This window comes from Vombatus ursinus, unplaced genomic scaffold (assembly GCF_900497805.2).
Source record: "Vombatus ursinus unplaced genomic scaffold, bare-nosed wombat genome assembly UNPS02014945.1, whole genome shotgun sequence".
NCBI classification, from domain to species: Eukaryota; Metazoa; Chordata; class Mammalia; order Diprotodontia; family Vombatidae; genus Vombatus; species Vombatus ursinus.
Genome location: NW_020954723.1, coordinates 6,175,959 through 6,192,267, shown reverse-complemented (window position 1 = coordinate 6,192,267; position 16,309 = coordinate 6,175,959). Strand labels below are relative to the sequence as shown.

The 16,309-nt window shown below is 40.1% G+C and overlaps 1 protein-coding gene across 7 annotated transcripts in view; it reads right to left on the bottom strand.

Annotated features, from left to right (window-relative positions):
• Positions 1–16,309, bottom strand: part of FOXN3 (forkhead box N3) — a 453,536-nt gene that overhangs the window by 249,495 nt on the left and 187,732 nt on the right. Inside the window, exon 1 of one of the 7 annotated variants that reach the window (XM_027844688.1) lies at positions 15,932–15,965. The exons of 5 other annotated variants lie outside the window; for them this stretch is intronic. The gene's annotated coding sequence lies outside the window, so the exon portion shown is untranslated. Of the gene's footprint in view, positions 1–149; positions 170–15,931; positions 15,966–16,309 lie in introns of those variants that run through there. One more of the 7 variants, XM_027844689.1, reaches the window with a different exon arrangement.

Sequence of the window (16,309 nt, the reverse complement as noted above, 5' to 3'; positions counted from 1 at the left end):
CACGCGTGCTAGGGGGCTTCCCTGCACCGTGAAATAATTCCAAACCCTGCAGAAGTTTGTCTCATTGCTCCTCTTTCTAAAAGCTGCTGGGGGATTAACGAGAAACCCAAAATCAGAAGCAGAGCAATGCCCCCTAATTCGGATGATACCTCCATTCTCTGAAAGCCACCTAAGCTCCAACGTGTCACCCAGGCGGGTCTTAGCCAATCCTTCTGCCATACATGGTACAAAGTAAAAATTAAAAAAGGAATTGCGATGCGGTTGAGTCTTCAGTGCAGAAAAAAAAAATATTCCACTCCTCCCAAACTACAAATTCCTATCATAACTCCCGAAGCCTTTCCAATTTTTTTCCCCTCCAAACCCCCACCCCAGGAGGAAAGTCTTGGCTAAAATTACACTTTTCGGTCTTGTTTATCTATCATATGAAAGATAGCCTCCTGCCCGAGACAGAATTAAAGAAAAAACAATGTCCGTTTTAAAGCAAACCGCGGGTTTTAAAAGCCACTCGGAAGGGGAGCTGGCAATTGTTTGTTTTCCACACTATGGCAGACTTCTAGGCCAGCCGCTAAAACAAATCTTATCTCCCAGCCCCTTCCAGGAGGTTCGCACAAACCCAATTACCAATTCATGGTCCCACCCACACAAATGAGCACCAGCCCCCGAGGAGAGAGTCTCGACAGCCTACAGAGAATTTGCCCCCCACGGCCAAAAGTCTTCCCTAAACCCCCCCCCCCCATCTTTTCATAGGATGATAGCATTGGCCAACAGGGCACCCTAGCGTTTTGGGGGTTTTTTTGTTCGTTCTTGTTTTTTGTTTTTTTAAGCAAAGAGGGAAAAAAAACCTAGCCATTGCACTGAGAGGCAATCGATTCAAAGTTCGTCGGAGTCTTTAAAGAGTAAAAGGTTCTGTCCCTCCCCACCCCAGTGACCCGCAGAAGTTTTTAAAGGACCAGACAAAACAGAGAAACAATACACAATACTGGAACAGAGGAAGCTCTTAATAACCGCTTGTTGACTGGCTGGTCCACTGAAGGACTGACTGGGGGGAAGAGCTATAACGAAAGGGAGAAAGCACAGGGGTGTGGTGGAAAGAACCCAAGGGGGGTCTCGAGACCAGGGCACCATTGCCTCTCCCCTTTGTGACCTAGGGCAAGTCCACTTTACCTTTTTAGGTCTCAGTTTCCTCGTCTGTAAAATGGAATTAGACCATTTTTAAAGCTCCCAGTTCTCACGGACCCTAAGAAAATTGAGCCTGTTTACATGTGTTCTGTTTTGGAGCAAGATTTAGCCTAGTTGGATGAAGTAGAGGGATATGACCTTATTTGCTTTTAGATTATTTTTTTTTTTCATTACTGAAAAGAAGGAAACCAGCCTGGAGATTATTCATTACAAGGCCAGCTCCTCACTAGGGAAAACTGAATCCTCCACAGTTCATCAGTCTTACAGAATGGTAGGGTACCTTCAAAAAGATACTGTCACCCTCACTGCAAACCAAAGGGGAAGAGATGCCAATAGGAAGACATTGGCCATCCAAAAAAATCAGGTTTTTTTTTTTTCTGAGAAAAATAAACACCATGTGGTGGGGGGGGGGGGGTTGGAAGGGAAGAGATTTTGACACTAATCTCAACTGTAGTATAAAAATCTTGGTATTCTCAGGACCCGAAGAACAATAAGGCTAGCAAAGAAAGAAAGGGGAAAAAAAACAACCCTATTTCACCGTTATTACTTTAAAGTCTCTTCAGACAAGTTCCTTAAGTGCTGCTAATGTTATTGGTCAAGAGCATATTGGCAGCCCTTCCTCTCCATGCCTCTGACCCCCCAAGCTATTGACTGGCTCACTCAAACCAGAGTTTCACATCCTTTTTTAATAATTCAAAAGATCAGTAATTTTGTCAATGTGGGCATTCCCTCCACAGAAGCAGATCATGACCCCATGAAGGTCTTTATGAATTAATGTGTGTTATTCTTCGCATGGTAAGTCTCTCAGTAGTTAGGTAATCACTGGCCCAGTCTTCAGAACTGACCAACGTGGGAGGGCCCGCCAGAGCTTATGTTCCACTGGTATTCAATTAAATTCCGTTCATCAAATATTAAGCACCTACTGTGTCTGAAGATTTCAAGTACAAAAGACAACTCCTTCACTCAAAGATTTTACGTTCTAAAGGAAAGTGACCCTGGAGAACCCAAGATCACCTCCACACTACTACTGTGAGGCATCAGAGTAGGATGTGAATGGAAGTTCTCTCTAAATCTCTACTGAAATAGGGCACAACTAGCTGTGTAACCCTGGGCAAGTCACTTAACCCTGATTGCCTCACCAAAACAAAAAAGAAATATGGCACATTACTCTATTCCCACTTCCTTCTATATTCCTTGGAATATAAGAGGTGTAGTCATGTAGCAGAATAAGCTTTGGGCAGACAATCAAGAAAGACCTTGGTTTGAAACCATGCCTGTTAACACTAACCATGAAGCTGGGGGAAAATGTGTTTGTCTCTCTAAACCTCAGTCTCCCTAGCTATAAAGTGGGAATAAAAATACCACCTGTAAGCTTTTTCTCAACTCTCATCACAGTGCCTTGGCACATAGCAGGTGTTTTAATATATGTTTATTGATTACGACCCTAAAGCATTACAAAAATGCTATTATATTTTAAAATATTAGCTATTACAATTTTAAAATAGATGATGTACAGGGAAACATAAGACCTGTGTTCAAATCCTGCCAGACAAGTGTGAACATGAGCAAGTCAGTCAAAACTTCTCTTTGATCATCCTTAAAACAGAGCTAATAATACCTGTAATACCTACCTCACAAATAAAATAACATGGAAAATGTTTGTAAATCTTTCAGTATCTTACGTCAACTATATTATGCTGCTCTTTAAAATCCCACCGCCTCTCCCCAGTTATTTGCCTTTATGGTCTAAACAAGTCAGAGTACTTTCTTTTTTAATTTTTTTTTTGTCCATTAATTTATTTATTTTTAGTTTTCAACATTCACTTCCACAAGATTTTGAGTTCCAAATTTTCTCCCCATCTCAGTCCTCCCCCAACTCCAAGACAGCGTGCATTCTGAATACCCTTTCCCCTAATCTGCCCTCCCTTCTATCTCCCCCCCTTCCTCTTCCAGAATGCTTTCACCTACAGTAAAAGCACAAGCTAATTTACGGTCAGGAGAATTCGGACCCTAAAAGAGCAGGTTGGAAATGCAAAGAGTGAGGTAAGGAGCTTTTTAAGTCAAAAGAATTTTGGAGCTATATTAAGCATCTAGTAGGTATAAGGCACTGTGCAAAGTACTAAGGAGGATACAAAGGGAAGACTTATTTCTGCTGCCCTTCAGGTTGCTTCCATTTTCATACGTTTCTTGACCTGTCTTCCCTTTCTTCTACAACAGGAGAAATTAAAATGAGACAGTAAGATGAGTTTCCAGACTAAAATAAGAAAGGAAAATTATCTGGGGTGGGGAAGGAACCTTTTGGCTTCAAGTTTCCCTGTTAAAGGTCTCCCTACCAAAGGATGTAAAGAACTGATTTAAATTTCTAAGAGCCACTCCCTAACCGATAAATGGCCAAAGGATATGAGTTTTCAAAGGAAGAAACCCAAGCTATCTGTAACCAAGTGGAAAAAAATGATCCAAATCACTAATAATTAGAGAAACGCACATTTAATGCAACTCTGAGGTTCCAACACACACCCATTATACTAGCAAAAAGGACAAAAAAGGAAAATGACAAATATTGGAGAGGCTGAGGGAAAACAAGCACATGAAAGCCCTGTTGGTGGAGTTGGGGATCAGTCTAGTTGTTGTGGGAAGCAATACTAAATTATGTCCAACAGGTCCCTAAACAGTGCACACCTGTTACCCCAGTATACCATTATTGGGCCTATGCTTCAAAGAAAGAAGGAAAGCACCCATGCATATTTTTTGTGGTGGCAAAGAATTAGAAACTATGGGGGAAAACATCACTTGAGGGATATTTGAACAAATTATGGTTTAATAATGTAAGAGAATCATGCTGTAAGAAATGGGGAAAAGGGCAAATTCAGAGAAACCTAGAAAGACCTGTATGTACTGATGCAGAGTGAAGTGAGTAGAGTCAGATGAACTTTTTATACAATGACCACATTGTAAAGACAACTTTGAAAGACTTAAGAACTCTGATGAGTATAGTGACCAATCACAATTCCAGAGGGCCAACAATGCTTAAGCACGCTACCAACCGATGAGGAGTTCAATATTCGGAATGAGAACTATATTTAGACTTGATCAATGATGAATTTATTTTGCTTGACTATATATATTTATTACAAGTGTTCTTTTTTCTTTTCTTTTTTCATTGAGGGGGAAAGTTGATAAGGAAAGAAAATAAATGCTTATTACTCGGAAAAAAAAAGTTGAAAAATAGCCCTGAAATAGGAGCCCCATGGAATCTCCTCTGACTCAATGAATAGATTTATTAAATACCTAAAAATGTTTTCTTAAAGCATATGTCACTCCCCTAAGTCAGTAAACTCCAGTGGCTCCCTATTACCTTAAGAATCAAGTTTAAACTCCTGTTTGGTATTTAAAGGACTTCACAACCTTGTTCTAACTGACCTTTCCAGCCATTATTCTCCTTCGGGCCTTCTTACTTCTCTTTACCCATAGGACTCCATGTCCCCTTTCCAGGTCTCAGCACTAGCAATCCCCCTTGCCTAGATTCAGCTCACACATTCCCTTCTATAAGGAATGAGCCTTTCCTGATTGTCCTATTACCAGTCTCATCCTTCACTGAAGCTCCTTCCTATATACTCACATATGTACATGTTACTACCTTTGATTTCTTCTTTGACCATGCCCAAAAACTGCTAGATGAGTATTTGTCACTTTTCTATTTGTATCTCCAGCACCTAGCAGTGGGCCTGGCATATAGTAGGCACTTAATAAATCCATGTGGATAAACTTAAACCTATTAAGTATAAGACACATTGTGCTAGGCTGTAGGGCCACAGTGACAAAAAACTGACAATGCCTGCCCACAAGAAGCTTTCTACTAAGGTGATAATATGTGTGTACATAGGTAAGGTAATTTAAGGAGGGAAAAGAGCCCTAACAAACTGGGGGGGGGGGGGGGGGGCTGGGGAATCAGGAAACACTTCTCAGATGAGGTAGCCCTTGAATGGACCTTCAGAGAGGATCAAGATTGTGACAGAAATGAAGAAAAAGGACATTCTAGGCACAGAAGATAGCCCCTTCTAGCTCTAATTTTGTGACACCTCCCATTTCCCACACCATAACTTTGCCCTGTGATAGTTCAATTCTCCATTCCCTATTTTACTCACTCATTCATCATTTACTGAATGCCTGCTAGGTAATTCTCCAAGACTGTAAGTTGCAGAGAAGGTGCTGACTTGCTTTAGCAAAGGGAATTTCCTCATCTTGTTCACTATAATCAATAAAGTCACGGGGCCAGCTGTGTGGCAGGCTCAGTAGATAGAGCACTGAGCCAGGAGTCAGCTACTCGAGTTCAAATCCAGCCTGAGGCACTTCACTAGCTGTGTGTGATCCTGGGCAAGTCACTTCAATTTGTGTGCCTCAGTTTCCTCAACTGTAAAAGGGGATAAGAATAGCACCTATCTCTCGGGGTTGTTGTAAGGATCAATTGAAATAAATTTGCAAAGCATTTAGCACAGAGCCTGGTATACTTTAGACTCCTGATAAATGCTTATTCCTACTCCTAATCCTTATCTTTACTACTTACAAGACACTGTAGATTTTGTTGGGGAAACAAAGATGAATAACACCCATTTGACAAGGGTTTATTTACATCATACTTGATGATGGAGGGTATGAAAACAAAAAATGAGACCATCCCTGCTCTCAAAGAACTTATATTCTACAGAAAAAAATAGTATGCACATAGATAAAAAAATACAGAAGCTTGGGAGTGAAGTGTGGAACACTAATATTGGAAGAACCATAAGAAGTCTCTTCCATAAGCAACAGGGAGCTATTGAGTGTTTTTGAGCAGGTGAGTGACATGCTCAGAGTTTTTTCATTAGGAAGATTAATCTGTTAATGATTATGGGAGGAACTGGAAGATGTAAAGACACTAGAGGCAGAGAGATCCATTTGGAGATAATGAGGGCTTGAACTACAGGACAGCATTTTGAGTGGTGGGGAAGGAACCAATTTTGGGATCATTGCAGAAAGTTAAGATTGATTAGTGATGCCTACTAGGGTTTAGAAACTGAAGCTTGCTTTCTTTGTTTTGTGTAATGTAGGAAGAGTTAAGGAAACTGGGTGTAAATGTATAACTTGTGAAATTTAATCCCATTGAAGACCAGCTATAATACTATTCTAGATAATGACTATTCTAGATATAATAGTGTACACACACATACTAGATATACTAGTGGGGACCTTGCAGCCTCAAAACCATATGTGGCCTTCTAGGTCCTTGGGTGAGCCTTTTGACTGAGTCCAAGTTTTACAGAACAAATCCTTTTATTAAGGGGATTTGTTCTGTGAAGTCTAGAATAACTTTTGAGTACTTTTTTTTAGTTCCCCATACTTTTCATTCTGGTGCATAATTTACATAAGCATGAGTGTAGGCAATGGGAGTTCCCTGGGAAATTACTAGTTAGATATATTCCCTAGGTGGAAAGGAAGCCACCTAAGAGTTATATATGAGAAAGTAGGGTCATGACTGGTGGAGTGTGAGAAAGACAGAGTACCTTTTTCTTCCTTAGGTAAAATGAAATAACCAAGATTAAGCTGTATCAAGAATCCTTGCTGGAGGCAGAAAAGAAATGCTGAACTTACAAGCTTTTTTTTTTTTTTTTAAACCATAAACAGATAAGTAAGAACTTAGATTCTTGACTCCCTGCCCCCATACTCAATAATCCGATAACACTGACCTACTTTTGTTCTGTTGTTCAGCTGTTTCAGTCAATGTCTATCTCTTCATGACCCCGGTTGGGGTTTTCTTGGCAAAGATACTGCAGCGGTTTGCCATTTCCTTCTCCATTTTACAGATAAGGAATGGAGGCAAATAGGGTTATGTGACTTGCCCAGGATCACACAGCTAGTAAGTGTCTGAGGGCCAGATTCGAAGGCATGAAGATGAATCTTCCGGATGCCAAGCCCAGTGCTCTACCCACTGTGCCACCTAGCTACCCACTGTGCCACCTAGCTGCCCACTAGCCTATTTGCTATCCCTCAAACACAACACTCCGTTTCCCAACTCCATATAGTTTCACTGGTTGTATAACTTGTTTAGAAAACTCATCCTCTTCACATCTGTGTGTGTGTGTGTGTACACACACACATACAGCCATATGAAAAATGCTCCAAATCTTTATTTTTAAATATTTTATTTTTTCCCGACTGCATGTCAAGACAATTTTTAGCATGAACTTTAGCTTAGCTTAGCTTAGCTTCCTTCAAGACTCAATTCAAATCCCCGTTTGCAAAAAGTCTTTTTATTCTGGTCATTTCACTCCTTTCCCTACTAGATTTATTTATTATCTTTTTTTATTATCCAATTTACTATCTTTTTTTTTTACACTATGCGTGTGTATATGTATATATTTATTGGCATGTTATCTCGGATCTCCATTAAAATGTGAGCTCCTCTAGGGCAGAGATCTTCTTGTTTTTGCTATTCTTTGTATCCCTTGATCTTTAGCACAGTTCCTGGTGTGGAGTAATATAGTGAGGCTTAATAAATATTTGTTGGTTGACTTGATTGAATCTGGATTCCAGATTCAGTTATTCCATTCTGTCAATAAGTAATAAACATCTACTTTGAGCCCAACATTGGAAGAAAATCTTACACAAGGTAGCCTTCCCCTCAAGAAGGGGATTATGATTTAGTTAGGAGACAAGATTAACACAAATGAAATGAATAGAAAAAACTATGAACCAGTATTTAATCAGTTTTGCAAGTGATGTGATCTAGAATCTAAGTGCAGTAGTTCAGGGATGGTAGAAAATCAAGGTGGATTCAGAGTAGTTAGAGATGGCTTCCTTGGCTAAATGAAAAAGAAGAGAATGTCTCCAAGAGTTTTCCAAAGTGGGCAGTACTACCCCCTGGGGGTAGTAGCCTCAGTACAACTGGGGGAGGAGGACATTGAATGAAAATAAGGGGGCAGTGGAAGCATAAGGAAAGAAGATAAGAAAATTCTGAAAAAAACATTTGTAATGTTTCATCCGTAGTGTAACAGAGTTAAAGTCATAGTGATTACATTATTTTCCAAATAAGCACACAAAATGCAAGTTACAACCAATCAGTGATCGAGTCTGCTTTCAGGTCTTAATACGCAAGTTTTGGCAAGGGAGACGAAAAGCGAGTTGTTGGGAAGTCCACCGAGCATTGGCAGGAATATATGCATGTAATGACTTGTTTACAATATAATACTATATGGTTATATGATGAAATATTGTGTCACCAAAATTTCGATGGGGGGACCACAAATTTACAATAAATTATTAAATTTAAGATGTGTCACTTTAAAAAAAAATTTTATATTTTTTTTAAATGACAAGTTTTTAAAAAACCATTAAAGAACTAAAGAAAGTAGATGGGGGGCACGCAGTGCTAAGCAAATTTTTTTTTTAAAAGGGGAGGTAGGCCAATTAAGTGTGGGAACCTCTGGTCTAGAGGTCCTAGTGAATATTAACTGTAGGCTTCCCTGTGGGCAAGAACTGTTTTTTACTTTTGTCTTTATTTTCCTCAGTATCTAGCCTAGAGTAAGCACTTCATAAATGCTTGATGAATTAAATGAATAAGTGAGTTCAGACTCCATTACAGTTCTATTCCATCTTAAAAATGGCAGACCTCCACTTGAATTTTCCATCCTAAGGGAAGCGTACCCTTTCATTTAAAGCATTCCTCCTATTCTCATGTACTGTACTCATGAAACAATTTTTGAAAATTCCACAGAATCAGTGCAGACAGCTTATGGGAAAATAAGTATCCTTGCAGAGCTTTTTACAAAAGGCTTAAAAATCTTATCAATCAGTGGGGACAAAATTATACCTTTCTCAAAGTGTTGGTGTTTTGAGTAAACTGGAGAGCTGTTTAGTATAATAAACACTGTATTTCCCATTAGGGATTCTATTGTACTGATGTGAGCAGGCTTACAGTATCTATGATATTACTACTAAGCTTTCCATAATTCCCATGTGGGTCCAAATATAAGACGAACCCTCCTTGAATTAAATGGTTTTGATTCAAAATAAAATTTGAGCCTTCTATCTCTGGACTAGTAAATATGTGTATCTGGTTTCCCTCACACCCAAACATAATGGAATTATTCTGTCAGGCTAAGGCTCTATGTGTATAGAACTCTCCTCTGTCCCTGCCCCCCCTCCTAGTTATACTAGACCTGCAAATCGCACTCACTAAAGTAACAGCTGACATTTCTATAGCTCTTTCTGATAGCTCCTCCTATTTCTATAAAGGTTTATGGTTTACAAAAGCTTTCCTTGCAACAACCTTGTGAGGTAAGTAGTATTTGATAATCATAACATTTAGATAGTGTCAACTACGTGCCAGGTACTATACTATGCTAATCACTTTACAAATATTATCTCACTTGATCTTCACAACAACCCTGGGAAGTAGGTGCTATTATTATCCCTATTTTAGAACTGAGGAAACTGAGGTAAACAGAGGTTTAGTGACTTCCCCAGTGACACCCAGCTACTAAGTGACTGAGTCCAGATTTGAACTTAGTCCACCGATCCACCTAGCTATCTAATATTAATAGGGAGTACAAAACATTATTTCCATTTCCCAAAAGAGGAAACTGAGTCTCAGGGAACTGAAGTGACTATCTAGACTGGACCATAACGGAACATGCAGGGGAGTAAAAACCAATATGGCTGGAAAAGTAGGAAGGCTTTGGCTAGATTGTAAAGGGCTTTAAATATCAAACATGGAAGCCTGTATGTTATCTTAGAGGCAATGGGGCATCATTGAGGTTTCTTAGGCAGTGAAGTAACACAGTCAGACCTATGTTTTAAGAATATCAAATCTGGGAACTGTGTGGAGAATGGATTGGTGAGGGGGTGAGTGGAAAGGGGGGGGGTGGACCAATTAGGAGGCTAATTCAGTAGAACAGGTGATAAGGGTATGAACTAGGACAGTGGACATGATTCTGAGGAGGAAAAAACTGATGAGACTTGTCAAGGGACTGGATATATGGGATAAGTGAGAGCAAGGAGTTAAAAGTACTGTTTAGGAACTGGGTGACTAGAAGAATGGTAGTGTTTTGAGAAATATAGATCAGTTAGGAAGAAGGGAAGGTTTATGAAAAAAGGTAGAAGTTCAGTTTGGAACATACAAAGTTTGAGATTGTGGTACAGTGAATAGAGTGCTGGGCCTGGAGCAGGAAGATCTTCCTGACTTCAAAAACTAGCCTTACTAGTTGTGTGACCCTGGGCAGGTCACTTACCCTTGTATGCCTCAGTTTCCTCATCTGTAAAATGAGCTGGAGAAGGAAATGGCAAACTCCAGTATCTTTGCCAAGAAAACACCAAATGAGGTCATGAAGAATCGGATGCAACTAAAAAGACTGAACAACATTCAGGTGAATGCATCCAGCAGGCAATTGGAAATGCAAAATGGAAGCTCGGAAGAGATGAGGGTTTGATATGAAGATCTGACAGTCATCTGCATAGAGGTCATGGAGATGACTTCTGAACCCACGGCCGATGGTGAGATCACCAAGAGAAAGACACAGGCAACAGACGATCAGAGCTCTAGAACTTGGAAGAGTACTTAGTAGCCATCCAGTCCAACCCCTGATTTACAGGTGAAGAAACTAAGAGATGTGGAGGTTAAGTACCTTCCTCGCCCGGCAAGCCACAGATAGTTAGAGATCCAGGATTGAAAATCAGGTTCTGGAGTCCATATTCAGGGCTTGCTCCTCCATGCCAAGCAACAGGGAGAAGGAACGGAGAAGGGCCCAGGATAGAGCTAAATCTGTGAACCTAAAGAAAATCAGTTACTTGAAAAGAAACAAATATCAGCATTTTTTCTTCCTATTTGGTATTTTGAGTTCATCTTATGATCAGCGTGGTAGGTTGTCTATCAAAACAAAAGGGAAAGAGTAGAGGGATACATATGAAAATATAAGTGATGTAAAGACAAAATGATCAATAAAAAAAATTTTAAAGGAAGAACAAAAATAAGGGAAAAATTAGGTTGTAAGTGTCAACCAATCTTCATCTCCCTCCTTGAGGGCAGGCACTATTTGTCTTATACTTCTGTTCCCACTCTTTGCCTGGTACAAAGTGGGCAATTGAGAAATATTTGTTGACTGACTGCTTTACCCAACAAGAATCATAAAGGAAAGTCTTCCTTCTCAAATTTTTTTATCTATGTAAATTCATAACCTTGCCATAGGAAAGAAATCCCAATAATTTTTTTTCCCTTTTCCAAGTTTTCAAGAAGTTTTATTGCCATTTCAGTGCGTACACCAAGTCCCCGAGTCTCATGGGTCTCTGTAAGTGAGGCTGCCAAAGTGTTAACAATGCCAAAAAACAAACTTCTTTCACTTTATTTTCTTTGTAGCGGAGTGAGAGAGACTAGTCAATCCTTACAAGCAAAACCTTCCCTCTGGAGCAAAGTAAAAGCTCTAACTTTGATGAACTTTCTGGAAAACAGTAATGAATTGAGTTCATTTGGTCTGGATTATTCCCTGCTGGGCTGAAAGGCACAACAAATATCCACCTAAGAATCATTCCATCAGCAGCTAGTGTTGAATTACAACAGAACTGATAGGACCTGATGCAGAAAAATTAAAGGCAAACTGTCCTCTTCCAGATTGGTGAAAGTTCACCAGGACTTTTCTTTGGGCTGAAGTTCTCCTAAGTGATAAATATTTCAGGGGAAAACCCCCAAGATTTTTTCCCTCTACTTTTTAAAGAGTACTGCAGCTCAGGTGCAAATCCTATGTAGTACCCTCAATCGTCAAAGTGTGGTTGCAAGTGACTAGTCACTTGAATACTGTGTAAGATTCAAATTACCGAGGAATGCGAAAGCTTCTGGGTTACGGTTCTGCCTCCAACACTTTCTAGCTGTGTTACTGTGTTACAAAGCAACACGGGCCAATTTGCCCCTCCATGCCAAAGTGTCCTCATCTGTCAAATGAGGCTAATAATACTTTCATTATCTACCTCCTAGAGTGAAGCTTGGTGATCTTTAAGCAGGACTTCTGCTTAACTAATATGATTCCACAGGAGGTAGCTAATAGCATAGCAAGTTCTCTGTCAGTCTTTCAGTCAGTAAACATTTATGAAGCACTATGTGCCAGGCACTGTGCTGAACTCTGGGGATGCAAAGAAAAGTTCAAAAACAAAAACAAAAAACAGTCTGAAGGAGCTCAAGGTCTAATGAGAGAGACGACACGGAAACAACCATGCACCCAAAAAGTGATATATAGGACAAATTTGATCACTGATAGTTTGATAATTTGATAATTCTTCCTATGGGTATAGTTAAATAGCACCTCATTTTTGTACCTAAAGAAACATGAATATGTTTATTTTCAAAGAATTGGATCCAACTCCCTGCCCCCCCCCCCAAAAAAGCTTGCTTTTTAATTTGGCAGCTTTATTCACAGTACAGCATTGAATTATCTTTTCTTACTTGTCACAGACATTGTTAGGCCAGCTGTCTAACAATATGGAATTCAGAAGGGGGTGCTGCCCATGTCAGTGACAGAAGCCAGCAAGAAGTGCTTCTGCATACTGGAACACCCATGATACTAAGACCCTCCACTCTCTCTTGGCCTCGGGACAAGATGTCTGGGGCTAGGCCGGGTCAATATTAGGAGAACAACTCCATCCACCCTAAGTGTCAACACTGTAGGTCCCCTGCCAGAAGGGTCTGGTCTTTGGCCAGTGGGGGGCATACCACCATTTTTTTTAATTGAGGGCAGTTTAGTCTTCTGCTACTGTTATTCTAGGTTAGTGTTATATCATACCCATCCAAAGGCCTCCATGACCAGGTTCAAAAGGTATGAGACATTTACCATATTGGCAATTCCCTCCACATAACTGCCATCTGCCTCCAACATGCCCAGTCCTGGATTCTAAGGAAGGGCTTGCCACTCTCTTACACTAGTCCCCGAATTTAAAGTGCTGTGGGAATTTAATGTGATTACCAGCTTTTTCTTGCTAACTTGGGGGAGCAGGGTCCAGAGATGAAATGGAGGATCAAAAATAATTTCCAAATCCTAGGGCCAAGCAGGACCTTGATCTACCCCCATCTTTTCAATCTTGTTCTGAATTGTGATGATCCAAACTGCTTAATATGCTGCAAAGTGCTAATCCAAAGCCATACCAGTTTTCAGAGCTTTAACATAATTTCACAGAAACACACTCATGACTGTAGTGCTCTTACCTGCCAAAAAGACTCGGGCACCCTATTAGACAGAATTGCTATCTATTTTCTGTGTTTTCAAGTGACCTCAGGGCACAATATCAAATACAATCCAAAGAAAACCTGTATTCTAGGGGACGACGGACTAGTGGCTCATCTCATTCCACTGAATCTTGCCAAGCAGGGAGAGAGCATTTTTAAAGATTTCCATCAAAAACATGTCATCTGAACTCAGAGCAGCAAAACCATCTGAAGACTGAGACTTACTCGACCAGCCCAGGGTCACAAAAAAAAGGTTTCAATAGCACACAAAAGGCAAAGCAGACCTGAAAGGAGGCAGTCTGCGCTAGGACAGGCAGCCAACTGCCAAACTGTCATTTTGCTCAGTGGCTGAACAGAAGGCTGGTGTAATGACAACCACGAAACTCAGTTAAAGTCTGAAAAGGTGACTAATGAGCTCATTCATGCTGGCTATAAATTATTCACTACAACACTGATCCCACTCAAGACAAACAGCAAAGTAAACTTTAAACACAGACATCTCAGGCCTCCTAAGTAGAGCAAGTTCTGTCTGTAAAACTTTTCACAATAAGAGATACTTGTCTTTCTCTATTCCCATTGTCTCCTCTGTACTTGTTTACTTTTTTTTAACCGCCTTTAATCAAGTTTAAACAGACACAGCTGTTAGGCATTTATTTCTCTGTTGAGTTCCCCCCTTCCCCCCCCCATTAGTTATTAGGAGCAATCATGAATCTCTATATATAGCGGCAAATTATATTCTTTGAAAATTGAAGGCTGACCTTAAAATGAATCCTAGGTCTTCAGAAAGAATATTCATGTGCATGTGATGGGTGACTGGCACCACTGACACAAATAAGGGGGAGGGAGGAATGAAACAGAGCAAATCATTCTCAACCATTTATAAAACTTTAGATTGAGCTCCAGCAATTAACTATTTGCTGCAAAACACCCCTTCCCAGCATAGGTCATGTTGCAGTTGGGACTGCCAGGAAAACTTAGGATCTATAAACCAAATCTAAGAAAGAATATTTCCCATAGATTTGGGGGACCCTGATAAACAGTACGGCAGGTTTGTTGAGGGGGAAAAAAAACTGCCTGACACATGGCTGGAGATAACTTTCTATTTCCTGTTTGATATTAAATAGAGACTTTAAACTCTTCTGTTTCTATAAACCATAATGTTTGCTACTGATGTTGTTACTAAAAGCAGAATAACTGTTTGCATAAGCAGTGCATGTTTTTAAAATCCTAAGATAATTTTTAAATTTTACTATTTCCAGGAAAGAAAAAGTTAGAACACATGTAAAAGAAATCCCCACTACCACCACCACATGGTCAGGTCACATGTTTTTAACATGCTTGGTCTATTCACTGCATAAGCTGTTGCTGGTGTTTTTTCGCTTTTTTTTTTTAACATGCTATGTTCACTAAACATACTAGCTGTGTGACCTCAGAAAGTCACTTAACTTATTTGGGCCTCAGTTCCTTACCTATAAAATTCAGGGGTTGAACTAGATGGCCTCAGAAAGATCTTCGAGCTCTAACCTACAGGTTCATCAATTTAAAGACAGAAAGGGCATTAGGAATCGTCTCAACCAGCCTTCTGATTTTACAAGTGACCAAGCTGAGGCCTAGAGAAGTTAAGTGACATGTGTGAGGTAGCAGACATTAAATGGCAGAGCCACAATTCATATCCAATTCATGTTACATTGTACCATCCTGCTCTCTAAAACATAAAGAACAATCTCAAAAAAAAATCACATAATGCAATCACCAAGTCATATCTAAAAGATAACAGTTGAATAAACAAAAGTGAAAGTAAGAAAATGAAAATAAATTTGGCTTTTGTGGTTACCTCTTGGGACCACTGCACATATGATAGCATTATCATAAATTCCCAACTGGTCATCTAGTTCAGAGATGTCGAACACGCACTGGCCCATATGGAGTCTACAACACTCCCAAGTGTGGGCCCAAACCAGATAAAAATGAAATTTGGAAATGGGTAACAAAATAAATTAAGTATTACATTTTAAGTCAACATGGGGCCTGGAGGATCCTTAAGTAGGGTTTAGTGGGCCCCCATTTCTTTTGAGTTCGACACCACTGGTGTAATCCAATCCCCTCAATTTTTCTGATAAGGAAAGAAGACCCCAGAAGTGAAATGACTTGCCCCCAGTCACATAGGTCATAAGTGGCAGAGCTGGGATCTGAAGGTAGGATCTCTAATGTCAGATCCAGCCCCCTCGACACTGTACCATGCAAACTGAATGGTCTCCAAGACCTTATATAACATGAGTGAAATAATACTAAACAAGGGAATCCAGCCAAGATTGAGACTTTCACTTTAAATCTGATGCAGAGCCAAACTTTTTTACATGTAAGGATACCCCTTCCACTTTGTTTTCAAATTTGTAGCACATGAAGTGGAAGCTTCTCCAGTCATTTCAGTCATCTGAAATGCAGAGTGATTAAAAAAAAAAAAGAAAGAAGCCTCTTGCAATATTTATAGTAAAGTACTTTGCCACCTACCGACAGCAATCTGGTTTGCCTTCATGTACTTAGACTATTTTTTTCCTTCCAAGTTCCTCAATCTAGTAGGAAGTCACTTTTTTCTTTCCGTCGTGCAGTGTTTCAGGGCCCTTTTGGCCAGTTGGCAAGTAACTTTTTTTTTTAAGGGCCCAAAGTAATGGAAAAGCCTGAAACAACCTCACATACAAGTCTCAACTTCTCAGGATCTCTCCACCCGACTAGATTCCTGTACTTCTCATAGCTAAGGGGTGTTGGCAAAATACGGCTTTGAAAAGACTGTCACATGTCCTGCCCCAATAACCTGTCTAACGAGTGAGTTCACCTCACAGTTCATTGGTGGGAAACCACAGAGTTTCCTGCTGGCCCAGCTCCACACCC